Consider the following 26,520-nt stretch of genomic DNA (forward strand, 5'->3'; position numbering starts at 1 on the left):
CAATTGGCTCCTTGGATATGCAGGTGATGTATTTAAAAAACAGAAGTACTGAGTGATAATAATAACGTTGAATCGTATAGTCCTTTCTCTTTCCTCAGTCTTTTTATTCGTGTTATCTTATTCTGCATCCTCCACGATCTGGGAGTGGTGGTGTGGGGAGTGGCGATTACTGCTATGTTATGAAGATTGAGAAGCTAGTGGGAATCTGCTGTATAGCACAAGAGGCTCAGCTCGGTGCTCTGTGATGGCTTAGAGGAGTGGAATGGAGCTGGGGGAGAGGGAGGCTTCAAGAAAGAGGGGTTATATGTATACAAAGAGCTGATTCACTTTGTAGTACAGCCAGAAAGTAACACAACATTGTAAAGCAATTATACTCCAATAAAAAAATTAAATTAAAAAATAAAAAGTAAGAAGCTGAGGCACAAGGACCTCAGAGTGCAGGTAAGGGCTGGTCCTCTTGACATTTTACGTTGAAGATGAGGCATGCCTGAGATGTTTGTTTTGCATCGGAGCAGAGGTGAGGAGAGCACAGGCGGTGTTGCCCCATCGGGTTTCAAGAGCGCCCCCTTGTGTTCGTGTCTCTGGGATGGTCACTTCCGCCTTCCATGGCTATTCCCCAGAAGCTGAAAGAGACTGGCTGCAGCCTTGGAGGGGTCGTTGCCTTACGTTTCCAAGGTTGTTTCCACTTCAGTTGCTTCTTCTTCCTCTTCTACTGCATCCCATGTCCCTAGCTCTGCCACAGCGGCTGTGACTAACATCCCCGCTGAGCAGGCAGCGTGACCAATACCAAACCCTGATTCCTGAGGAATCGAGAATAATGGAACTAGAGTGGACAGTCCTCTGTGATGACTTACCTCTCAAGCATTGTGGAGGACATTGACAAATATTAAGCCTAAGGGAGAAATTTCCAGTGTAGACTGTGGAGCGATTCAAAACAATGTAAATTCATTGCTTTTAGGTATTGAAACTCTCTGCTTTGGGGCTGTGACTCTTAGAGATGATTCAGCAAAAAGGAGCCAGACTGAATATGATACTGCCCTGCTCATGGGTCATGGTGATGCGCTGAATAAAAATCGAATAAAAATCTGATTGAGAATTGATGCTAGCTTGGGGCAAGGATGGTAAATGTGTACTTTTAATATGTCTTTTATAATTTACAGTCTTCAAATGTTTGTACAAAGTGACTTTATATGCAGTTATGTTTGTGATTGCCCTTTTAATATGCTACTTGGTAGGAGACAGATGTTATATTCTTTGATGTTATACAGTTAGACTGTTCCATAAAAGCAACTTAATACACATAAATCTTAAATCTTCTTTCCTTTTTGTCCCACTGAAAACATGCATGCCTGAACTACAGAATGCTAGAGAAGCAAGCGTTAGCATCTCCATCAGTCTGTACTATCTCTGTTAACATACGGCAATATGTCACGTCTCTGCAGAGACCCTCAGCCACTACTGAGGTTTCTGATAAGGCAGTTTCTGTTTTCCGAAAGTGGTCAGTGGGTAGGAAAGAATTTCATCCCTTCATAATATAAAGTACATTTATCTGTTCCTCTCAACATATAAAACACTCTACCTGTTGCAAAGTTCTGGTGACAGTGTTGGTGGTTGTGGGCGATAAGGGTCCTCCGTGCTGAGGCCCTAGACTCTGCTCCAGTGAGTTCATGCTGCAGACGCTGCCCTGCACCTACTGAATCCGAACCTGCCGTTTAACAAGACCCCTAGGTGGTTCAGAGGCCCATTGAGACTGAAATAGCCCTCCTCTAGAAGTTGCTTGAAAGTATGGTGGCTCTGATGGTAAAGAATCTGCCCGTAATGCAGGAGACCTGGGTTCGATCCCTAGGTCAGGAAGATTCCCTGCAGAAGCAAATGGCTACCCACTCCAGAATTCTTTTCCCTAAAGAATTCCATAGACAGAGGAGCCTGATGGGCTATACAGGCCATGAGGTCTCCAAGAGTCAAACACAACTGAGTGACTAACACTTTCACTTTCATTCCCCTTGAAATTGCTTGAAAGCATGGCAGAATCTCCCATTTGTATTTGATTTTCATCTCCCATAAAGAAGAACAAGTAAGTGTTACCCAGATTCGCAGTGTCAGCTCTGACTATAGCTTTGGAACTGTACAGATGCAGTTGCTGTCAAGATTTCACTACTGGTGAATGGCCTTTATTCCAAAAGAACAAGGCTCCCATCCTTATCTTTTTCCTTTAAAATGTCTGTATTTCCTAAAAGTGTATAGGTGACTCTGTTTCCCATAAAACTTTTCCTTGGCCTCCCATTAAATGTCCTTTCAAGAGACATAGCCTGCTGTATTTTCATGGAAGAATGTTATCACACTCAGAAACCCCTCGTATTTAGATTGCAACCATATTTTAAATTAATTAAACTTTTAGGTCAGATATTTTCTGCTTTTTCCAGTAAGAAATTTCCTTCTCTCCCCACTTACTTCCTCTCTCACTGTCTTCCTTTATTTTCTTCCTTCCGTTTTCGTTTCTTCTTGTTGATACTGCAGAAGTATTTGAGGTCTTCAGCTCCTAAGACAAACTGGAAATGCTACACAATTTTCTTTTTTTTAATTGAAATATAGTTGACATACAACATAATGTTAGTTTTGGGTGTATACTACATTGTGACTTGACATTTGCATATGTTATGAAATGGCCAGCGAGTCTTGTAACCATCTGCCCCATACAAATTTATTACAATATTATTGACTGTACTCCACCACCCACTTTTCTTATTCCATTTTTTAAAAGACAAAGTTCACCAATTAGAGCCTTGGAAATACTAATACTTTTTGGTTTGTTTTGATCTCAGTGCTAAAACTTGTCATATAAAAATCTGAGTGATTAAAAGCAAATTTAGCTCATTTAGAAGACTGTGTCTCAACTCTCCCTGTAGTAAGAAAGTATCTTATATGTGAATATTTCCAAAGAGTTCCTTAATTTTTACCTACATCCCTAGATTAGTATAACATTCTTTTATTTGACTTTTTCTCTGAGCTTTTAGAGACATTTTCTATCTTAGCATAAAAAGCCTTTATGAGAGATTATCCTCTCTGAACTTGAAAATGGGAATCAAAAGTGAAAGCTTTAACAGATCACCTTCTTGTAATTTATAGTCAAGTCATTTAACAAATAACTATGTGATGATATTGATTGATCCTGAAAACCAATCTAGATCATTAGGATTAAGGAATTTTTTTTCCCTCAACAGCAGGGAGGTAATATGCCCTGAATTTAATCAAACCCTCTCTCTGGTTTTGACCATGTCAAAAGAGGCACTAAATGCTTAGTCTAGAACTTTCTGATTCTTGCATAGGAAAACAATCTTGGTCAGATCGTTTCTACCATAAAAATATACTGAGCCACAGACTTTGGGTGAATCCAGTAAATATGCCGAGTACGTTATGAGAAATGCAGGCTGGATTGGCAATATAATATATGCCACTATGTTGTGAGTGTTTAAAAAAAATGCAATTATGCACTGGAATCAAGATTGCCAGGAGAAATATCAACAACCTCAGATATGCAGATGATACCTCTCTAATGGCAGCAAGCCTCTTGATGAAGGTGAAAGAGAGTGAAAAAGCTGGCTTAAAACTCAATATTCAAAAAGATCATGGCATTTGGTCCCATCACTTCATGGCAAATGGATCAGGAATAAGTGGAAACAAGGACAGATTTTATTTTCTTGGGATCCCAAATCACTGCAGATGGTGACTGCAGCCATGAAATTAAAAGATGCTTGCCCCCTGAAAGAAAAGCTATTACAAACCTAGACAGCATGTTACAAAGCAGAGACATCACTTTGCCGCCCAAGGGCCACGTAATCAAAGCTGTGGTTTTTCCCGTAGTCATGTATAGATGTGAGAATTGGACCGTAAAGAAGGCTGAGTACTGAAGAATTGATGCTTTCTAATTGTGGTGCTGGAGAAGACTTGAGAGTCCCTCGGACTGCAAGGAGATCAAACTAGTCAATCCCAAAGGAAATCAACCCTGAATATTCTTGGAAGGACTTACACTAAAGTTGAAGCTCCAGTACTTTGGCCACCTGATGTGAAGAGCCAACTTATTGGAAAAGACCCTGATGCTGGGAAAGACTAAGGGCAAGAGGAGAAGGGGGCAGCAAAGGATGAGATGATTAGAGACAGCATCACTGACTCAGTGGACATGAATTTGAGCAAACACAGGGAGACAATGAAGGACAGGGAAGCCTGTGTGCTGCAGTTCATAGGGTCACAGAGTTGGAAACGACTTAGCAACTGAACGACAACAGAAAATAACCTGTCAACTCGCTGCAAGAGCTGGAATAAAGCTGATCTATTTGTGGTACTTCTGATAAGACTGACCTGTTTTCTCTCTGGGAAAAAAAAATTGACTTAGAAAGCTAATAGCTTAAGGATGACTTCAAACTTCTACAAAAAGATTTACAACTTCAATCACTCTATTATGTGTTCTTTTACAAATAATAAGCAATTTGTATTCTAACAACAGATTATTTTATCTGTTTTAATTACATGTGAAAACTAAATTAGGCAAGTGATCTATTTGCAAGTAATTAATCTGAAGTTATTTAAAAACATGTACATAATGGTTATTCAGTATTAATAATTCACTATTATGCTAATTTACATTAGTAGCCAACCAAGTAGTCTACATTATTTATGTGTTGTGGCTTCGTATGTCTTTGATGTTTGGGGGAAGGATCTGCTTTGCAAAAATTTGTAAAAATACTCAGATTGAATTCATATTTCAGAGACTTTTTGTTTTTTTATTTATTAAACTTAAACAGAGTTTATTTAGGGAGGAAACACACTCCATAGACAGTGTGGGCCATCTTGGAAGGCAAGAGAGGCATTGCCTTCTTGAGGTTGTCAGTTTTTTATAGGGGTGGGTGATTTCATTGACTAATGAGTAGGGGAATATTCCAGTTATTAATATTTTGAGGAAGGGGTGGAGATTTCTAGGAATTGGTCCACTGCCTACTTTGTGACCTTTACGGTCGTGGTACTGGTGGTATGTCATTTAGCTTGCAGATGTGTACAACATTGCAATGTGTACAGTATACAACGAGTGTATACTGATACTCTGGGTCTAGTGGAAGAAGACTCATCTACCATCTTGGATCTTGTTGGTTCTAATCACTTTATGTCGTATCCTTGGGCTGTGTCATTCTTTTAAAGGTTATGCCCTGCCGCCTTGCTGTCTTTTCCCCTGCTTTAGAGATTTTGCTTCCATAATTTTATGGGAAGCTGAAAGGTGACAGTCTGCCTTCTATAGCTGCTTCAGGGCTGAGTTGGGCCGTCAACCCTGCCTGTCAGGAAGTAAAAATCTATGGACACCTTTTAGTTGCACAGACTGTCATAGCACAATGCTAACTTAAAGTGCTCTAACCCTCTGCTTAGAAAGCTTTGGAACAGCATGCTTCATTTAAAATAAAAAAAAATTTAATGTGAGTTCTTGATGTGGATAAGTGTTTTAGTATCAAGATGTATTTGTGTCTAAAGCATTTTAGAAGTGCAAATTAACTAGAGTGTTCCATAAAGTTGGCATAGGTATCTTTTTTAGATTAAGCTTCAGTGTCTGAATTGCCCTTGACTCATTTGTTCACAATTTGAGGGTCTCTTTTGATGCCTTCTCCTTGGAAGGGAAGCATTGATATTGCTGCAAAGAATCAACTGACTAGCAGATTTGAAGACACCTATTTCTGAAATGTGTAGTGTAATTTGTAGAGTACTCAAATTACTGGGGAATGGATTGATATTTTTACACACGCACTGAACAAATGATAGCCTTTAATAGTTGCACCTTGCTCTAATCTTCCATCATCTAGAGGAGAAGGGTCATAAGGAGAAATAATTTAACAGTAGGAGGAGGAAGTTCATGCTGATTCATTCCTTTCCAAATTGAACACCCTTGGATCCGATGAATCAAATAGCAGTGAGAAGGCTTAGAAGTTAATCACAAGGAAGAGATGGGGAAGATCAGACTACCCATGCAGAGAGAATGCCTGCAATGTGTTATTTCATCACGAACAGCTTCAGGAAAGCAAGCCTTTTCTGAAGTTACTGTGTGAAGATACTGGATTGCAGCCAATGTCAACATTCAGATAGAGATGGATATGCTAGTTATACACCATCTCTATTGGGGAGATCTATGTAAGTTGCATGTAAGTTAGATGGAGGGCATATGTGTTGAAAGAATTGGAGTTTGATAGACAGTTGGAGTGAATATTGCTCTTATGCCCCAGTGGACTTAAGGATATCAAGGTCAGTTTTTCCAGTGTTTGACCTCTTGAGAGATATTATGAAATTGCTGAGTCTAGTCTTTCTTAAGTGTGAATTATAATGAATTTCTTCTTAGAGCATATACACCCTTACCCTTGAAAGTTTGCCTTTCATGAGGAGGCATCTCTTTTAAATAAAAACATTTATTTATTTGGCTGTTCTGGGTCTTAGTTGTGGCACGTGGGCTCTTTGATCCTTGTTGTAGCATGCGGAATCTTTAGTTGTGGGATGTGAACCCTTTAGTTGCGGCATGTGGGATCCAGTTCAACTGGGGATTGAACCCAGGCCCCTTTGCATTGGGAGCTCAGAGTCTTAAGTTCCTAGGATGCATCTTTTTCTTTTTACCTTTCTTCTGTTTCTTTATTTTTTATTATTAATTAATTTATTTTTTATTAGAGGATAATTGCCTTACAATGTTGTATTGATTTCTGCCATATGTCAACATGAGTCAGCCATAGGTATATTAATACATGTGTCCCCTCCGTCTTGAGCATCCCTCCCACCTCCCACCTCCCACCCCGTCTCACCCCTTTAGGTTGTCACAGAGCTCCGGGTTTGAGCTCCCTGTGTCGTGGAGTCATACAGCAAATCTCCACTGGCTGTCTGTTTTACAGATGGTAATGTATATGTTTCAGGGCTACTCTCTCAGTTCGTCCTACTCTCTGCTTCCCTGCAGTGTCCACTAGTCTCCATTGCCCTTCATCTCCGTTGCTGCCCTGCAAATAGGCTCATCGTACAATCTTTCTAGACTCCATATCTATGTGTTAATATATGATATTTGTTTTTCTCTTTCTGACTTACTTCACTTTGTATAATAGGCTCTAGGTTCATCCACCTCATTAGAACCATTTCAAATGTGTTCCTTTTTATGGCTGAGTAATATTCCATTGTGTATATGCACCACAACTCCTTTGTCCATTCATCTGTCAGTGGACATCTAGGTTGCTTCCATGTGCTAGCTATTGTAAACAGTGCTGGAAAGAACATTGGGGCACATGTGTCTTTTTCAATTATGGTTTCCTTAGGTTATACGCCCAGTAGTGGAATTGTTTGGTCATATGATAGTTTTATTCCTAGTTTTTTAAGGAATATCCATATTGTTCTCCATAGAGGCTGCACCAATTTACATTCCCACCAGCAGTGCAAGAGGGTTCCCTTTTCTTTAGGAGGCATCTCTTAATGGTTACCTAATAGCCACTGGCATAGCAAACTTGAAATATATTACAAACAGGGAGCTTTTTTTCCCCCTATACTCAATTCTAGGAACTATTTGTGTTTCAATATTTTAAAATAGTGTTTTCCTATTTTGAGAGGCATCAGAGCATTCAGATATGGATAGTCTCAAGGAATTCCTTTATGTCATATATTTCTCTCTGGCATTTTTTTCCCCCTTATCTCTGCCTCTCACATTAGTGTCAAGCCTGTGGCTTCCCCAGCACCTTAGGTCAAAGTAACCCAAGTGCATTCATTCAATGCTGAAACTAGAGAAGCAGGTAGATTTGGAGACATTGAGCCCTGTGATATACAGAGAACTTATTTAAAACTGTCAGGCTATTAAATCTATAGCTTATAAAGCCACACCACAGTGTCAGAGCTTCTGCCCTGACTTCGTTTATGTTTGTTAAACCTTTTTCAAAAAAAATCTTATAAGCATTTATCTATATTGATTTAAATATATATATATGTATGTGTGTGTATATATGTATGTATATATATATTTCTCCCCCCACCCCAAAGAAGGAAATGGCAGTCCATTCCAGTTTTCTTGCCTGGAAAATCCCATGGATAGAAGAGGCTGGTGAGCTACAGTTGCAAAGAGGGGTTGCAAAGAGTCAGACACGACTGAGCAACTGAACACATTTTTTTAAATTAAAAACAATTTTTTGGGCCACACCATGAGGCATGTGGTATATTAGTTCCCTGACTAGGGATCAACCTGGTACCCCCTGCATTGAAAGTGCAAAGTCTTAACCACTGGACCACCAGGGAAGTCCCTCTGCTTTGCCGTTAATTTGGCAAATAATCCTGGAGAGAGACTGTCTACTCCCCACGTTACTACTTTTTGTTTTTGTCTTTTGTGTCTTTGTATTTTTATGTGAATATAATAGAACTGTAACTAATTATTAACTGTAACTAATTGGAGGAAAGCCACATAAAGACATTCTAGTCATAACCCTTGACCTCCCAGTATTCACAACCTGTAGGCCAAAACAGAAACATACATAGCCAGGACTGGTTCATGTTTTCCAAGTCTCCACCTTATAGTAAGCACACCTACTGTGCATTTCCTTATTTGGTGCACAGAGATTCAAATCCTACCTCTGCCACTTACTAGCAATATGGCCTTGGTTTTCTCAGATATAAAATGAGGGAATTGATAGGTTCTTAACTCATTGGGGTATTGCCAGCTCTAAATTAGTCAAAGTATGCTAAGTGCTTAGAATAGTATCTGACACACAGCATATGTTCAATATGTATTTTATGATTATTAAGTAGAGCTTACAAAGTAAAAAGAAAAAATAAAAATAAATGTTGAAGTTGTTTGGTTTCATTGAGGCCATCTGCTTTTTAACTTTGATGAAATCCGTTTATGGAGTCACCAATCAGTTGCTTTGGACTTTCTGTCATGGATTCATTATAGAATGGTTTTTATAGTTCAGTAAGCAAGAGGAGCTAAAGCCAAAGCCGTCAAGTAAAATAAAGCATGTGACTCTTGGTTACTCAGTTTTTGTCCTTAGCCCAACCACCCCAGCCATCACAAACAGATACACATGCACACACACAGGAATGCATACACATTCTAAATTGTGAGGGTCTGGAAGATCTGTGAAGGAAAGAATACTGTATTTATTTTTGTGTTCTTGGAGTCTAGCATGATAACTTGTCCATAGCATGTTTTAGGGCTCCCCTGGTGGCTCACACGGTCAAGCATCTGCCTGCAATGCGGGAGACCTGGGTTGGATCCCTGGGTCGGGAAGATCCTCTGGAGAAGGAAATGGCACGTTTTAAATAATCAGTTTGTTTTTATGCATAAGCCCAGTTTTGTTTGGCAGGTCCTTCTTGAAGAACTAAAAACAATGTTAGCTCTAAACCATCACTTTGACCTGTGACTTCTGGAAATATAGAAGGTGGCACAATCTTTCAGGAAAGCAGTTTGCTTATTTTCATTGAGAACTTTAAAAATAATGTATATTATCTACCTTACAAATTTAACTTTTGAGACTCTATCATAAAAAAATAACTTTGCATTATGTACAGACCTGTTTGCCTTCATTTGGGCTTCTCAGGTGGCTCAGCAGTAAAGAATCCACCTGCAATGCAGAAGACGCAGATTCGATCCCTGGATCAGGAAGATCCCCTGGAGAAGGAAATGGCAACCCGTTCAGTATTCTTGCCTGGAAAATTCCATGGACAGAGGAGCCTGGCTGGCTGCAGTCCATGAGGTCACAAAGAGTCAGACGTGACTGAACATATACACACATAACTGTAAGGACAGAAAGGGAAATGATTAAATAAACTTTGTGTGCATGAGTAGAACTTCAAATCTATGTCCTTTTGGGAGACGGTTCATTCAGTTTTAAAACTGGTTTATATCAATTGAGATAGCATCTACAAAATTCAGATGCTTTTGTAAGTAAAATACACTATAAATAAGCTAATTTGCTCATGACTCATTTAATACAATGCCTCTATGTATAAATTTGTGAATGAATGTTATTCATATTCTTTACAAATATTTTTAAAACACAAATATAATATTATCTGTAAAAAAAAATACAAAATTGCCTACACAATAGAATCTCAGCTATCTAAAGAAATGTGTAGGATTGAGGTTAGCTGGCTGGATGCCATATTGTTGAAAGGTGCTGCTTCTAAGTATAATATTATGGGTGATTTTGCACCCCAGGTGTTTGATATACATGTTTACCATGTGTATATGTGTGTGTATTTCTTTTATAATACAAAGAAACTTAAAACAATATCAATTTCACATCAAAAACCCAAAAAGAAAACTCATCATCCCATGCATTCAAAACCAGTATTTTACTACAGTTTTTCTTACTTCCTTTTTATATCTTACTTTACTTTGGGTATAATAAATTCCATTTTCTTTGTTCACTTTAAAAAAAAAGCTTGTTTTTCTACTCTAGTATAAAAATAAGTCTCTCAAACCTTCCAAACTTAGGACATCAAAAGATAACTCAGTTACAGGTGATTTCATGAAAGTATTTCATGTGCTTATAACAGTTCTGCAGCTCATAGTTATCTGATTGAGCCTCTTTTCTTAAATGCTTCGATAAATTTTAAAATCTCTACATACTTTGAGAAGACGTTTTCTTTACTTTTGAAATGTGATTTATTTATCAATTGAAGTAGAACCTGCTTAATTCAGATCCTTTTGTATGTAGGTGGAATATGCTAGAATAAGCAGAGTAGCTAATGATTCATTTAAAATATGATAAAATACTTTGTGTTATATTTTTATGACTTTTTTATTTCTTGAATTTTTTCACATGTAGTGGCCACTGTGCTGTCTAGGCCAAGTAAGCCTACATTTGCCAGTGTCCCTTTGAAGCTATAGTAAGAATGTATTGACATTTTTCTTTGAGTCACTGTATCAAATTTTTTATGCTCTACTTAATTTTCTGAGACAAGTCAGATTTCCTTTACAGTGGCATTTTCTCACTAATGTGTGTTGTGTTTGCTTCTCCCATCTTCTGGAAGAGTCATATTGCATTTTGTTTATTGTGAATCATACTGGGCTAAATTTAAAATAGTGCATACCACTGGTCTGATTATTTTAAAGACTTACTTCATTTGCTACCATATAAAATGAGGAAATAGTGTTAGTGAGTTCTTTTTTCTAAGCATCCTTTAGGAGTGTATTTTATTTATCCCCACAGTGTGAGCCGATGGCTCACTAGCTCAAAATATATTTTCTGAAATGGTATGGAAAGAATAATGAAACCTCTGCTGCTGCTGCTGCTAAGTCACTTCAGTCGTGTCCGACTCTGTGTGACCCCATAGACGGCAGCCCACCAGGCTCCCCCGTCCCTGGGATTCTCCAGGCAAGAACACTGGAGTGGGTTGCCATTTCCTTCTCCAATGCATGAAAGTGAAAAGTGAAAGTGAAGTCGCTCAGTTGTGTCCGACTCTTCGCGACCCCGTGGACTGCAGCCTACCAGGCTCCTCAGTCCATGGGATTTTCCAGGCAAGAGTACTAGAGTGGGGTGCCATCGCCTTCTCTGAATGAAACCTCTATGAAGTCGTAAAAGATGAACATTTAGTCCAGCAAATCTCTGTGGGGTCTTATGTAAGTGTCCATCTATGCTGCAGCAGCGTGGGGGAGGTGATATGAAGCACTATTGTTTTCCCTTTGGATTTCTTTTATCTTGATATAATTTACGTTAGTACATAAGACAAGTTTAAGCCCCAAAGCCACACACTCCTCCTGCTAATATTTTACTCTTCACGTCTGTATTCTTTTCTAGGTTCATCTATTACATATTTGACAGTTATCCATAGTAACTGTAGTAATTATGAACAGTGTTCTATCGTAATCCATAGAAGCTCCTAAGCTAAAATAAATTTTATATAATAGCGATTTATTGCCAGCTTTCTCTGTCATGAAGATAAATGTGTTTTCAATAAAACATAGAATTATTGGATTCTATAACTTAATTATAGAATTTTTCAAAATGATGTATGATATTGGTTTAGGCCGAGCTACCGCGGTGAGGAGTGAAGCTGTAGCCATGAAAGAGACAAGGAACATAAACCTAAGGAGAAGCGAGTAACCCTCTTGACTCCCCCAGGTGGTAATTCAGAGATTACCGCCCACTTTGACCAAGAGCAGCTTCAGGAACATCGTCAGCCTATGCCTGAGCATGACTATTTTGAGTTTTTTTCTAATGATACTGGTCTGTATTCTCATGTGTATGCAAGAGCATACATCAACTTTAAAAACCAAGAGGACATTATTTTGTTCAGGGATCGTTTTGATGGTTATGTATTCCTTGACAATAAAGGTCAGGAATATCCTGGCATCGTAGAATTTGCACCTTTTAAAAAGCTGCAAAAAATAAGACTAAGAAAAAAGATACTAAAGTTGGGACTACCAATGATGATCCAGAATAAAGAAAATTTTTGGAGAGCTATGCTGCAGATAATGAGAAAATGACATCTACTCCATCTACTAGAGGAAATAGAAGCAAACAATAGAGAACTAATAGCCAAAAAGACAACTCCACTTTTGAGCTTCCTGAAAAACAAGCAAGAAGATGAGAGAAGAAAAGGGAGAAGAAAGGAGACGGTGAGAAATGGAAAGAAAAAGGCAAAGAGAAGAAGAGAGGAGGAAGTGGAAAGAGAAATAAAAACAGAAAGATATAGAAAAGCCAAAGAAGATAGAGTTCCGGAAAGGGACAGATTAAAGGATGAATCAAAGATTAAGCTGCTCAAGAAGCCAGAAAAAGGAAATGAAAAACAACTGGACAAAAGAGAAAAGCTCAAGAAATCGGACAAAGAGAATATGAGTGATGAAAGAGCCAGTGGGCAGAGTTGTACATTGCGCAAGCGTTCTGAGGGTGAATTTAAAGATGGAAAGCCTGAGAGACCTGAAGATGAGGTGGTAGAGAATACAGGGAGAAAGAGCGGGATTACAAACGAGACCAAGAGCGCATCCTGCAGGAGAGAGAGAGGCTGAAGCGGCAGGAAGAAGAGCGCCGCAGGCAGAAGGAGCGCGAAGAGAAAGGAAGAAGGAGAAAGAAGCACTTCCGGATAAAGAAAAGAAGCCTGAAAGTACGGAGCCAGTAGGCAGCTCAGAAAAAGACTGAAAAGAGAGAAGTGGTTAAGAGAGCTCACATAAGAAACAGGGAGTGCCCGGCGATGCAGCTTTACCAGCCAGGAGCTCGAAGCCAAAATCGACTCTGACCCCCTGATGACTGCACCAAGTCTGGAGAGTCAGCCATAGGAAAAAGCAGGAAAGTGGTGTTAGCCATAGAAAAGAAGGAAGCGACGAGTGATAGTCCACATGGCCTTAGGTGTCCTGACTGTCCAGCCGAAGAGCACGAATTAAGCAATCCACAAGTGCCTTCGGGGCAAAGGAATAGAGAGAGAGGAAGGGGGTCGCTGGGCTGGTGGGGTACACTGCCGAGGAGTATGTTTTGCGTCAAAGCAGGAAGCCGATAGCAGGTTCAGATTGGAAGTACGATTTTCATTTTTTATACAGTTTCTACAAATGAACTTTAAAGTGTCAGACAAAGCTGAGGAGGAGAGGACATGCATTGTAGTTTCAGGCAAGAAATGTCACAAGAGGACTTATTTAGGTATGACACGGGAAGAAGATACGAGAACTGGCTTTCAAATCAAAAGGTTTTGTTAATAATCCTGGATTGAATTTTCTTAAATTTCAGTGGAGAAGAGTTGCTGTGAAGTCGCGTTCGGATCCAGTTATAGTCATTGTTGGTGATAACTGTTGACTTTGTGTAGTTTAGAAGCAAGAAGCATGTAATTGTAATACAAGTACAGTGAAGGATATAACACATTTTCACTTATCCAGAAATTTAAATAGTCATGTAATGTTGATAGCTTATGTCCTAAAGTTTTAGAACTAGTTTAGGAACCACTACCCACTCCAGTATTCTGGCCTAGAGAATTCCATGGATTGTGCAGTCCATGGGGTCGTAAAGAGTCGGACACAACTGAGCGACTTTCACTTTCACTTTAGTTCTTTGTTTGCTTACGTGACATTAGTGTAAAACAATTTTTTAAAAAACATCTACTTTTGCCGTTAGCAATTTTTATATTCGTACAGTCTAACCCTTAGTTGATGCTTGACAATCCAGTCTTTGTTTGACCTTAGGTCCCATGAGCTGAGTGCCTACCCTCTCCAGGAAGGAACCTGCACCAATATTTGTTCCTGTTAAATAGCAACTTAGCTTATTTTCCATTGATATCAATAAATATCAACACTCAAAAAATGTATGATATTATACATTTTGAGATAATGTATGATACAGTGGAAGCTTCAATAAGATTTTATGTCTAGATTATTTCTTTTGTCCTCTTACAGTCAATTAACTCACTTAAGATGGAGCTACTTCTTCACATAGAAAGCATATATTCAGAATTTTGTTATATTAAATAAGTTTTGTTATAAATTTTAATTTTCATCAAATACTTTTCTTCTTTGAAACCTAAAAGAATTGGCAGAGAATACTAGAAACCAAAAATGTGAACACTAAAGATGTTAAAGTTGTGTATTTCATTCTAAGATGTGAATACATAGATAAAAGATAAAGTTTTTTAACTTGTAAACTCTCCCAAAATAGACAGATTCTTTAAATCTCAGATTTCCAGGTAAATTACCTTAACTTTTCAAATTACTTTGCTGATACAAACAGATCTAAAATTTCACTGAAATTCTTAATGAATAGTTGATGATACTCAATGGAAACCTACCTTAGGAAAAAATTACTGCAGAGAATATCAAACTGCAAGTAGGATGAATTCAAAAAAGAAATGCAGGAAATTGGGCCTTGGGATAAAACCGTTAATCTTCTGATGAAAGCACATTTTGTTGTTTTAAATGTATGACTATATGGTTAACACAGATCAGCAGTAGAACTCTCCATTTGATGATTGATTGGTCAGCTTTTTTAACCTTGTATATTGAGACTTTGTGGAACGGAAGCAAAACCCAAATCATTGAAGTTTATGTCCAGAAGGGATCAAAGGATCATAGAATACAGGTGAGGAGGCTGAGGAATAAGTTATTTGGCTAAATGTATGGTGCTCTGGCTGGTTTGTTGGTGGCCAAGAAAGCTCTGGTGACAAAGAGGGTAATTCAGAAGGAATGGAACCTGTGGAACAGACACTGTAGCCACAGGAAGATTCTGGGTTTAAAGTGGAGAGAGCAGAACGATCCACTAGATCCAGGGTAAGGGCAGAATGTTGTCTCCTGTTGCTCCCGGAGCTTTGGAAGGATTATGTACTAACCAGAATATGTTAGTAGCATATCTTGTGGGAAAAGGCAGACTAAAAATCAGAAAGTATATTATATTCTCAATTCTTAAAAGCCACCAAACTATTCACAGTATTGTCTGTGGATGGTTAGGTTGAGAGTTTTCCTCCTCCTCCTCTTCCCTCTACTTCTTTTTTCCCCTTTCTTCCTCTTTTGTATATTTCTCAAACATTTACAGTGAATATGTAGTAATTTTATGATAAGAAGCCTGTTATTAAAGTTTCCAGTAGGATCACATCTTCCATAGGTAGAAAAATAGATGTTCATTCATCTTAATAGGAATACATTCATTTGGGATATCAAGATCAGAATACCAATCATGTACACAGTTTATTGATGAGATGTACCGTTGATTTCGTGCACAGAGTTGTTTCATCTGGTGGTTAATGGAATCACTGCCATGGCTTCCTGTTGTTGCTTAAAGTTAATTATTTCAGTTGTATCAAAGGGTAGGTGATGTTGGGTTTAATTAGGAGGAATCACTTGGAATTATTTGGAGTTATTATGGCCTACACAGTGAAGTTGAGTCTTCATGCTCACTGCTTTCAGAGCAAAGGGATTTTTAGTCTTGTTGGCAGGCAGGATGCCCAGAGTGGGGTGTTGGACTCTTGCCAGATTTGTTTGTGAAGCAGAAGAGGGCATATACCAGAACACTTGGGTTCTGTTGAGGGCGTGTCAATGCATGTGTTAGGGGTGAGTAGTTACCAGGACACAGGGAAGTCCCCTGGGAGGCAGTGGGGCAGGTCAACAGAAAAGGGTACATGTGAAGAGTCAGGGTGGAGGGCTGTAGCGGTTCATTGACTGTCCAGCAGGGCTTTTGTGGGGGCTTCCCAGGTGGTGCTAGTGGTAAAGAATCCACCTACCAATGAAGGAGATGCAGGAGACACGAGTTTGATCCCTGGGTCAGGAAGATCCCATAGAGTAGGAAATGGCAACCCACTCCAGTACTCTTGCCTGGGATATCCCATGGACAGAGAAACCTGTTGGGCTATAGTCCGTGCGATCACAAAAGAATCTGACACAACTGAGCATGTGCGCACGTTCTGTTTTAAAGAACCAGAGATGTATTCATCAGGCAGACTGTTTCTCTGGGCTCTTCTCCAGTGTCAAAGCTCATCCATATAAAAGCAAATAAAGCATTGTGCTCCTAATTACCTTAATGTGAATTATTTACTTTATGGTATTAAAGAGAGAAATTGAATACTGATCAGTGTCTTTGATTTCTCTGCACGTGACTGAACTGCTTACTCCTGGAATAAGAATAAATTTGCCAAATGGATCACAACTTCATTCTAAAACCAAATAGAATGATTTTTCAGTGATCTATTTTCAATCATCTGTCCCCTTGTTATTCTTAATTACCAACTATAATTACTTGCTTCTGTCACCATTGTCATGGCTGTATAGCTAGAAAGACCCAACTGGGGAATCTGAATGGTTGAGATACCTAATCCCATATTATTGTCAAATTAAATAACCCATTCTGGCTCTGAGAGCCTTCAACTGGACAATGTATTCCCTTCATCTCTGCTTTATTTTGACACCTACATCAGTGGTTGTGATATGCTGGGTTTCTTTCTTGCATGGAAAAGAAATTTATTTAAACTATAAATTTCATGTTGGCAAACAAAATGATTTTTGCTGATGCTCTGATAAAGAGCCTAACAGCAACACCATCAAATGTATTGAAACTTAAGGAACACCCACTCAGTTACTTTTTCTCTAGAGCCAGTAAGGTTTTGAAATGAGCAAACACAAGTTGGCCAAAGAAATTTCACTGTCTTTTTGTAAGAATAATGTTTTTCAAAAAAGTAATTTTGCAAAGAATATTTCAGAATACTGGGCATGTTTATAAAAGCTAAGATAGCTTAGTCACATAAGGAAGCATAATATTTTTCAATGTCTTTATATTTGGGATAACCATACTAAAATGATAGTTGTTTCAATTATTCAACAAGTGGTTTCTAATGAGTTTTTTTTTATAATCATATTGGTAATACATATTAATTGCAGACAAATGGAATCAATTCAGATAAGTAAAATGAGGAAAAAGGAATCAATCTCTAACCTTCCTACTCAGAAGTAACCACTGTGAACCTTTTTGGTTATATCCTGCTGCTGCTGCTGCTGCTAAGTTGCTTCAGTCGTGTCCGACTCTGTGCAACCCCATAGACGGCAGCCCACTAGGCTCCTCTGTCCCTGGGATTCTCCAGGCAAGAATACTGGAGTGGGTTGCCATTTCCTTCTCCAATGCATGAAAGTGAAAAGTGAAAGTGAAGACTTTATCTAAATTATTGTAAAGTTATATTTATGTATAATACAAAAGTGAAAGTGAAAGTCACTCAGTCATGTCTGACTCTTTAATTTTAATTGTGTAAAACATAATTGAGATAAAACTTATAATTATATAAATATAATGTTTAAAAGTATGAATTAACATTTATTGAATGCCTATCTTGAAAACCCACTCCAGTATTCTTGCCTGGAGAATCGCATGAACAGAACAGCCTGGCGGGCTGCAGTCCATGGGGTCGCAAAGAGTCAGACACGACTGAAGCGACTAAGCATGCACGCATGCTTACTGTTGTGAATCATGTGTTTTTTTTTTTAAAAATACATTTATGCCTTTTATATAGGTAGATTTTCTTCTTAAATTCTGGGCCCTGGGGCCTGTGTTCTGCGATATTCAAAGGTATGCAAAGATATATGAAGAATAGGGAAAGGAAAGAAAGCCAAGAAGTCCTTTCTTTTTGTTCTGGCTGTGCTGGGTCTTCACTTTGTTAGGCAGGCTCCTCTAGTTGTGGCATGTGGGTTTAGTTGCCCTCAGCATGTGGAATCTTAGTTCCTTGACCAGGGATCAAACCCGCAACCCCTGCATTAGAAGACTACTTCTTAACCACCCGACCACCAGGGGAGCCTTCATAGGCCCTGGTCCTCTATCTTCTGAGACCTGGGAGCTTTGATGGCAGGGGCGGGAGCTGAGGAGAAGGAGAGGTTTTTTTTTTCCCTCCCTCATTTCTTTGACTACTAAAGAAAGAGGTGAAGATTAGGTGCAGAGGAAGAGAGGAATGCAAAGATTATTTGTTCCTCCTCCTGTTGCTTGTCTTTAAAATTTGTTTACAAAGGGCCTCGGGCAGAGGAGAAAGGAGCTGAGGAGCAGCCTAAGACTCTGTCAAGTTTAAAAAGTGCTTGGGAGATCATCAGTACTGACTATTCAGCCGTTTCTCTCACCAGCCCACATCCTTCTAATTTTAAGGGCCTGAGCAGGTGTTTAGGTTTTATTTTGAAGTTTATGTTAACAGCAATGTAAAAATAGCCATTTTCACAATATGTATTTACATCCTGTTTCTAGAAAATGTAGTGTGTGAAGGAAGAATCACAGTTTCTTAATATTTGGTTTTGTAAAAAGATACCCCTCTTTATCAAAAGCCTTATATGAATAATAGGATATTTTAAAATAGCAGTATACTACCTTGCCTTTCAGATATGATTCAAGAAAAAAATTATGCAAAATTTAGGGCCAACAATTACATGGTATAAGAGAGGAACACCTTAATTATAATGAACTTCTCTGGCAAATTAGTGCTGAGACCACTTCCTGACCCAGGGCGTTTAGTAAATGCTGACCTAAGGTGCACCACCTTTTCTTTAAAATGTGCCACTATGCAGGGGCTAAGACATTTTTTTGAAGTATGAACTCTTGAGTCCTTCTTTTTAAAGTGTACTTCCTGTATCTCTGGATTTTTTAAGCACTCTGGGAAAATCCTCAGACATTGTACCTTTAAATACAGCCTCTCTTGTGTCCAGTGGTTCATTTTGAGGCTCATTAGATATACGTTAGACCGTCTTATTCTTTGTCTTCCACGTCTCATAACTTCTTTTGCGTATTTTCTATCTCCAGGTTTCTGTGCTGCATTCTTAGTAATTTCTTCTGATCCATTGTTCTGTTTACTTATTCTGTCTTTGTTGGTGTGTGCGTCCTCAGCCACTGAGCCGTGTCCAACTCTTTGAGACCCTATGGACTGTAGCCCGCCAGGCAGTAATTCTGTCCATGGGATTCTGCAGGCAGGACTATTGGAGTGGGTTGCCATTTCCTCCTCCAGGGGATCTTCATGACCCGGCAGAGTACTTTTATTTCAGTAGTTCATCTTCTTTCCAACAGTTGCATTTTTCAATCCCCTGATCATTTTTTATCTCCGATTGCTTGCTTATTTGGGGAAATCGCTTTTTTATTTTTCAACCATTCCTTACCTATTTTTTATTCCAACATATGAAGTGTTTGTTGTCTAACTCTGTTGTTTGTTATTTCTGCTTCTTATTCACGATGAAGTTCAGATTTGATTGATGTTAACTGTGAAAAACTAGAAAGTCTAAGTTGAGGTTCCTTTCCTCCAGAGACTCTCTGTGTTTGTCATCAGGACCTGCTGATGTAGGGCCACTTTAGACCCTGCCCAGCATCTCAGGCTTAATCAGGGGCCCTCTGGCTCTTCTCTGCCACCTTGGTACTGCCTCACATGCTAGTCTCCCACCATAGCCGTGACAATAGCATTTGCTCTCAGGAAATCACCACTTTTCCAAGCCCTGGGTTTTTTTTAATATTCAGCTCAGATGTCTCTCTTACATCATATGAGTTCAGAGAGGGAATACAACTTTTCTGTGCTGACTGAGATTTGAGAAGGCCCCTCGGAACATCTAAACTACCACTCTCCTGGAAGTGGAATTATGTAGCATCATGTTGCCCTTGACATGTAATGTCCCTTGAAAGTAGTTTGAGATCAAACCAAGAACCCAGTGCCCTGAGCCAGAGCTGGTGGTGTTGCCTGAGATGGAGACAGGCTGCCACCCTTCCTCTGAGCTGGCCAACGCAGGGCACCGCTGAGTTGACCGTTCCCTGGGGGTTGCTGCATAACTGAAGAGACTGCTTTCTAATCAGTCCATGGGGTGGGTAGCCAAGGGAAGCAGAGCTGACCATGCTCTGATTCTGTGATTTGCACATCGCCACTCTTAGAGGCGTGATCTCAGTGTGCCCAGCACCCACCAATGGCATTGGGCACCTGGCAGTAGTGTTTTATTACCCCAGATGGTCAAGCGAAATTACAGAACTTCCAGAATTGGTTCTTTCCTCCTAATGATATTAGCCAAAAAGACTAACCAATCTTCATCTCACCTTGCCTCGTGGAAGCTTGAAAGTGAAAGTGAAGTCGCTCAGTCATGTCCTACTCTTTGCTACCCCGTGGACTGTAGCCCACCAGGCTCCTCTGTCCATGGGATTTTCCAGGCAAGAATACTGGAGTGGGTTGCCATTTCCTTCTCCAGGGGATCTTCCCAACCCAGGGATTGAACCCAGGTCTCCCGCATTGCAGGCAGATGCTTTAACCTCTGGATTTAGTCTTTTTTTCCCACGGCCTTCCATCTTTATTAAAATCGATCACTACTCCTTCCAAAGCACTTTTTTTATTACTAACTGCTTAACTAAAAACTATGGGCAAAGTGGTTTCAGTCTCATTGTGCTCTTCAATAATAATAACCTCAACATTTCTTTTTCGTGTGTATTTTAAAGTAATGATGTTTTATAAAATGTCGCCGGTTTTCTAACCTCTATTTTGTTCTTCATTATCACAGTTTCTCTAGTACTCTGTGTGATTTGTAGTTTCAATTTGATGTGTGCGCTCACCTCATCCTTTTATTATATTAGTGCCTAATACAGTCAGAGCTTGGCCTCACTCAGATTTCTCAGTAACGGATAATTCTTGTTTATTAGGTTTCAAGGCTTGAAGACTCACTATTATATCTCTCCTGAGCATTTTATTCAAAGAGAGAAGGTGGTTACTTACATCTTTACTACCAGCACATTAACTTTGTTGGGGAAGTTAGGGAGGAAAAAAAGGCATGACTTGACATTCAATTGTGCTCTGTAATGGCCCATATCTAGTGTGTTCAGCCCCTTATGAAGTTGTGGAGCATTTTGAGGACTGAAGTGTGAGTTGGCATAAATCACACTGCAGGCTATGTGTCTTTGGTTATGCAGTCAGAGTTACCAGTTACAATCCGTCCATACTCATGGGGAAATTATAAAATGTTCACACCACTTATGGTTGCCTGGGGAGAAGGTTGGGAGAAAAGGATAGTTAGGAAGTTGGAGATGGTAGTGTATACACGGCTCTATTTAAAATGGATAACCAACAAGGACCTACTGAATAGCACATGGAACTCTGCTCAGTGTTATGTGGCAGCCTGGATGGGAAGGGAGTTTGGGGAAGAATGGATACATGTATGTATATGGCTAAGTCTCTTCACTATTCACCTGAAACCATTAACAACATTGTTAATCAGCTATATCCCAACACAAAATAAAAAGTTTAAAACTAATAATAAGAAAAAAAAATGTTCATACCATTTGGCCCAATCATCCCACTCCTTTGAATTTATCCTGAGGATTTGTCCAACAGCATTTTTAAAAAGCACAAAGCTATACAAAATGATGGGTATTATAGCATTTTCTTTAACAGAAAAGAATAGACAGTATTTAAATGCCTGATATTTTAGCAAATTAGGGGGCATTGACTTGATGAACTATTATGCAGACATTTAAGTCATAATGCTGACTGTAGAAATTCAAGGGACACTTAGATATGTGGTAAATGCACAAAATAGACGATTGAATTAAATATACACAATGATTATAACTTGACAGATCAGTAGACTTACAGACAAAAATTAGACAGAAAAATGTAAAACAGAGATTTGTGTTAGCTTCGGGAAATAAAGGTAATTTTATTCATTTGAGATATTTCTCTTAAATGGCATCATGTGGTTTTTACAGCAAACGTGCGATTTTTTAAAAGCAGTGAAGAAAAAAAAGAAAGTGTAGATAAATATAGGACATCTCAATTGTCTCACAGACCAGGTGCTTGCAGAGTTTTCCTACTGCCTGGGGAGAGAGGGCTTGCAGTGTGAAGTTTCAGGGACCACATTTTCCACACTGCTCCCTTTGGAGGGAGAGACGTTTTGAAGAGGCGGCTTTAGCAGAGGAAAGGAGGCTGGGTCATTTATCTCATTCTCTTTTTCATTTTTATCACTGTTGACAGATGTACTCTTTTCTCATGCCCGCCCTCATGGCCAAATGCCAGAGGCCCTTCTTCCCTTTCCAGAGCTTCTCTAGTCGGGGCAGCCTTTCTCATACACAGGCTGACACACTCGGATGACACTCATGAAATCTTCCTTCACTTTCTCATTACTTTTCTTTCCCATTGTATCCACCAGTTTCAGCATCATCTCTGGTCCTGGTTTGAAACCTGCCTAAACATTCATTTTTCTAAGGACCCTATATGGACTCATCTGTATGGACTTTGGGCATCCCAGGTGGCGCTAGTGGTAAAGAACCGGCCTGCCAATGCAGGAAATGTAAGAGACATGGATTTGATCCCTGGATCAGGAAGATCCCCTGGAAGAAGGCATGGCAATCCACTCCAGTATTCTTACCTGGGGAATTCCATGGACAGAGGAGCCTGGTGGGCTACAGTCCATAGAGTCGCAAAGAGTCAGACACGACTGAGCAACTCACTTTTCCTCATATCCATTTCATGAATATTGGTGCCTGTCCTCAAGTTGACTTAATGCTCACTTACTCTGATTTTCCTTGCCTATTTGCACAGGCCTCAGAAGAGGGATCTCCACCAAGTGTGTATCAGAAAATGTGCTCAGTTGATCCAGAAATGTTGTCACTTCTAGGTGGGCAGATGCCAAGTGTTTATTTCCAATGGCAAACTGATCATGAGAATAGTGACTTTTTTGAGCACTTACGATAGAACATGCGCCAGTGGAAACACTTTCTACTTAGGATATAATTTGTTCCTAACTGCAGTCTTATTTGTGGAGTTATCCAGGTTTCACAGGTAAGGAAACTGAGGCACAGAACTGCTAAGCAAGTACATAGTGACCTAGCGTATTGCAGACTCCAAAAATCACCCATCAGATGGCAAAGATTGCCACAGCTGGAGTTGAAGGTGACTGTGGGAAGGTTTGACTTCATTTCAATATTTCAAACCTTGGGAGCTTTCACATAAACATCTGAATTTTGGCTTTTCTTTGAAAAATAGAAGGGTTTGACAACAATTTGCTGGAGTTGAGTAGAATCTGTTCCTTTAGAGGGGAAATAGGCTGCCTCCCACCATGCCACAGTTGGGCTCATGTCACTTAGAATTTTATCATACTTTTCTTTTTCACCAGTTAAGATATTGTTTCACTTTTTTCTTTTTTTCCTCTGCTTAATATTTAAAGTTTTTCCTGTTGATATACAATCTTGCTTTATTTAGGGATTTCTGTTTAATCTTTGTAACTTTGAGTATTATGGGGAATCATTCATGTGAAGTCCCAAGTGGCTCAAGAATTTGAAGTTAATCAGTCCCTAGGAAATGGACTCAGTGAACATAATCACTGAAGAATAAAGCTGTCATAGAGCAATGAATAGAAATGGAAAGTATTTGACTAAGAAAGACTTTAGCTTTGTGTGAAATCTTCAATAAAATTCTGTTGGTTTCCTTGTGATACCAGAGCTTGATATTCTCTATGCTTCATTAAAAAAAAATCAGCACTACCAAAATAATGATTTTAAAACACAGTTGTGATGGTATCATGTCTCTGACTAAATAGCCTTTGCTGCAGCCTCACTGCCTTGTGGAAAAGGTCAAGGCTTTGCATGGCTCACAGGGCTCTTGTGATATGACCTGTGCATTCTTCTCAAGCTTCATCTTCCATTAAAATGCTTGAAACTAGGAGCATTGGAAATATAATCAAATGAAGTGTTACATGAGTGAAATAGTTGGGGAAAGTTTCAATTTAGGTAGACAGGCTGGGTAAGACTTCACTAAGGAAGAGACTTTAAGTAATATGAAGGAGACACCCAGGTGAGTATCTTGGGACGAGCATTCCAGGTAGAGGAAAGATGTGCAAAGTCTCTGAGTGCATGTCTGCTTGGCAGAGGGGAGCCCAATGTGGCTGGTATAGCAGTGACCGAGGCGATCTGAGAGACAACAAGGAACCAGGACAAAATGAACCTTTAGGTCTAATGACATCTACATGACTTGGAAGCCCTGGGCTGGTTTTCAGTAAGGGAATGACATGATCTCACTCACACGTTTAAACAGAGCATCCTGGATCTGGTACTGTTATAAATTGAAAAGAACAAGGCAAGAAGCAGGGAAATCTGTTAAGAGGCTTTTGCAACAACGCATGGTAAGATATCATGTCAACTCAGACCAGCATAGTGGAAATGGAGGTGATGAGAACAGATAAGATTCTGGGTATCGTTTGAAAGATAAATCAGCACATTTTGTTAACAGGCCAGAGGCGGGGTATGACGGAAAAAGTAGCATCAAAGATGAGATGAAGGTTTTCAGACTAATCAGAAAAGTTAATATTAACTGAGCTAGGGAGGATTTAAGAGGAACATGGTTGGGGGATGGTAATGCATGGAGTTCCATTTGAGACAAGTCTGTGATGCCTGTTTAACATCCAGGGGACATGACAAGCAAGCAACTGGATAGATGAGTCTGAAGTTCAGACTGAAGGTAGAAATCAGTCATCAGCATACAGTGTTATTTAAAGCTATGGTTCTTGCTGAGAACACGAAGGTCTGAGGCCAGGAGTGTTCCAACCAGTCTTAGAGGTCAGGGAGATGAAGGGTGATTGAGAAGGAGCAGAGAGAAAAATAAAACACAATTAAACACTCTTGATGTCCTGGAGCTTAGGAGGGTTCAAAAAAGAAAAAGTGGTCAATTGCTAATGAGAACTCAAAAATGAGAAGTAAGAATTGATTATTGGAGTTAGCAAGTGGAGGTCACAGGCAACCTTGAGATCAGGCAAGGTCCCTGCTCTTGGAACTTACATAATAGGAGAAATACAGACAATACAAAGTTTGACAGATAAATACATAATATATATTGACAGGTAATGATGAGTGCTATAGAAAAAAAAAAAGAAGATAGGGTCATGAGATATAATGACTGGGATGCTCCTGTATATAGGGCTGTCAGGGAATACGTCTCCAAGAGGTGTTATTTGAGCCAAGACCTGAAGGGAGTGAGGGCACAAAGGTTGGTATGAGGAACCTGCATAGCCGTATGGATTCTACACCCAGCGTCCTTCTGATTGGCCAGATGTTTGGACTAATTGGTTATTTCCCAGAAGTATGCCAGCTGTTGAATATTTTTCATATTACCCCTGGCTGAGCCTTGTGACTATATGGGGAAAATGGCATTCTAGATAGGAAGAACAGCACAGTGAAAGCCCAGAAACAGGGCATGTTCAAGCGTACCAGAAGCCAGTCCTAATCGAGTGGCTAGAGCGGGGGGAGACATGACGTGGAGCTCTCCTGCTTTCAGAAGATCTCTCCCAAACATTTGCTCTATTATCTAACAATGCTTGCTTGTGCTCATGCTATTGCTCAGTCGTGTCCAGCCCTTAGCAGCCCCATGGACTGGTCTGTCCATGGCGTTTTTCCAGGCAAGAATACTGGAGTGGGTTGCCCTTTCCTTCTCCAGGGGATCTTCTCAACCCAGGGATTGAACCCACATCTCTTGCGTCTCCTAACAATGCTTAATTACCTTAAAAGGCTGTCATTCACTGAGTGTATGTGTGTGTGAATGTACAGTGCATATGTGTATACATGTGTGTGTGTACATTTGTAATTATTACACATGTAAGTTTGCTCATTGCCAGTGAGAAGAAACGACTTTCTGCACATACATTAAATATACCACTATCAAATATTATACTCATCAATCTTAGTCATGTATTTCTAGAGAGAAAGGAAAACTTTAAGAGCTGAGTGTTGTCTTGAATATTTTCTCACTGACATGGATTTTTTATATAGTGAAATATCAATGGTATGTCATAAAGTTATAAACTTACCAAACTCCTTCCTGAGATATCTAGGCCTATAAACTCAAAACTTATTTGGCGGTTTCTTATAATCTAGAGTATGGTTGATTGGAAAGTGCTTTTCTCTGGGTTTTAAGAACTTTTTCTCTTGAATCTACCTATATAATAAAAAATGGGAAAAATCAAATTGTATCTAGAAAAATATTTATCCATAATTAAATATTCCAACTGCCACAGTTTCATTTCTGTGTGCTACTTTCTGATTTTTATTTCAAATTTGTATATAATTGTGATATATTATATTAAAATATATGTGTGTACAT

General features: G+C 39.3%; 1 protein-coding gene and 1 pseudogene across 2 annotated transcripts in view; both read left to right on the forward strand.

Annotated features, from left to right (window-relative positions):
• Nucleotides 1–26,520, forward strand: part of RNF150 (ring finger protein 150) — a 285,623-nt gene that overhangs the window by 64,140 nt on the left and 194,963 nt on the right. The window lies entirely within an intron of this gene.
• LOC129630267 (regulator of nonsense transcripts 3B-like) lies at nt 11,994–26,420 on the forward strand (annotated as a pseudogene).

This window comes from Bubalus kerabau, chromosome 16, assembly GCF_029407905.1.
Source record: "Bubalus kerabau isolate K-KA32 ecotype Philippines breed swamp buffalo chromosome 16, PCC_UOA_SB_1v2, whole genome shotgun sequence".
In the NCBI taxonomy this organism is placed as follows: Eukaryota; Metazoa; Chordata; class Mammalia; order Artiodactyla; family Bovidae; genus Bubalus; species Bubalus kerabau.